Below are 1,765 nucleotides of genomic sequence, written 5' to 3'. Positions count from 1 at the left end.
TATTTGCCATAGGGACTGCTTTTGACCTTCCCCCTGCCATGTAGGCGGTTTGCTAGCACAACTTGACCCCTGCCACCTTGATCTCATCTACTCGGTATTTTGGGATAAACTGTATTATTGCATAGGTTTTTCAAAAAACTCAGTATGAGTCAACCAGTGATCTTGTGACCCCTCCAAAGCATACTATCTGGGGCTACTCTACAGGAAACCTAGCGTAGGTCCTGGGCAGGTGGGTGATGGTGTGATCTTTTCTTCTCTAGATAGACATGTCTAGATGCTTTAGTTCTGGTACCTACATTTTAGAAAGGATGTAAAATCTGAAGCCTGGCCTAAGAGTGTCTTGAGCAGTAAGGTGGCTCCAATGGATGGGTTAAGATAAGAAATAGAAGAAGGTATAGCTCAAGTGGTAGAGTGCATGCTTATCATGCATGAGGTCCTGGGTTCAATCTTCAGTACCTTCTCTAAATAAATAAATAAATAAATAAATAAATAAATAAACAAACAAACAAACAAACAAACAAACAAACTTAATTACCACCCCATCAAAAAAATAAAATAAAAATAAGGTGTAAAAAAAATCAAAAAGTTCACAAACGATAAATGCTGGAGAGGCCGTGGAGAAAAGGGAACCCTCCTACACTTTTGGTGGGAATGTTGTTTGCTGCAGATGTTATGTGAAATGGTATGGAGATTCCTCAGAAGACTGAAAATAGACTTACCATATGATCCAGCAATCCCACTCCTGGGTATATATCCAGAGGGAACCTTAATTCAAAAAGATACATGCACCTCAATATTCACAGAAGCACTATTTACAATAGCCAAGACATGGAAACAACCTAAATGTCCATCAAGAGATGACTGGATAAACAAGTTATGATATATTTATACAATGGAATACTACTCAGCCATAAAAATAATAAAAGTAATGCCATTTGCAGCAACATGGATGGACCTGGAGACTATCATTCTAAGTGAAGTAAGCCAGAAAGAGAAAGAAAAATACCATATGATATCACTTACATGTGGAATCTAAAAACAAAAAAGACAAAGGAACTTATTTACAAAACAGAAACAGATTTACAGACATAGAAACCAAACGTATGGTTACCAGGAGGGGAAGGGAGTCAGAAGGGATAAATTGGGAGTTCAAGACTTGCAGATGCTAACTAATATATATAAAATAGGTAAACAAGTTTATACAGTATAGCACAGGGAACTATATTCAATATCTTATAGTAAAAGAATATGAAAACAAATATATATGTGTTCATGTATGACTGAAACATTATGCTATACACCAGAAACTGACACATTGTAAACTGACTATACTTCAATAAATAAATAAATAAATATATGTATTTATATATATACAAAAAAAGATAAAAATGATCACATTTCCTATGCCCACCACTTCTTGGCTCACACACTGTGGCTTTCCTATGGCCAATGGAAAAGAATCTTCATTGTAAGAGGATGTGTATTTACTATTTAGATTAGCATTAAGAAAGAGGGGGAATAGGAAGATGGAAGAAGAAAGAAGTAAGGAGGAGGAGGAGGTGGGGTGAAGGTGGAGAGATGCTGGGAGGAGAGGACAAGGAAGAGCTGGTACTTCCTGAGCACTCACTGCAGGTGAGGCATGTTATCTTATTCAGTTATTGCAACAATCTTATGAATCAGGCGCTAATGTTTCCCAGATTTTCAAAGGAGAAACTCAGGCTTAGAGAGTTAGATGACGTCCCCAAGGTCACATACCCAGGAGCGA

The 1,765-nt window shown here is 37.3% G+C and overlaps 1 non-coding gene across 1 annotated transcript; it reads left to right on the top strand.

The window, feature by feature from the left end:
• Window positions 1-388: 388 nt before the first annotated feature.
• Window positions 389-461, top strand: TRNAD-AUC. The gene has a single exon. It is a non-coding gene; the product is annotated as a tRNA-Asp (tRNA).
• The last annotated feature ends 1,304 nt before the right edge of the window (window positions 462-1,765 follow it).

Source organism: Camelus ferus, chromosome 11, assembly GCF_009834535.1.
Source record: "Camelus ferus isolate YT-003-E chromosome 11, BCGSAC_Cfer_1.0, whole genome shotgun sequence".
Classification (NCBI taxonomy): domain Eukaryota; kingdom Metazoa; phylum Chordata; class Mammalia; order Artiodactyla; family Camelidae; genus Camelus; species Camelus ferus.
Note: the sequence above shows the minus strand (reverse complement) of the source record. Positions and strands in the feature narration are given on the sequence as shown.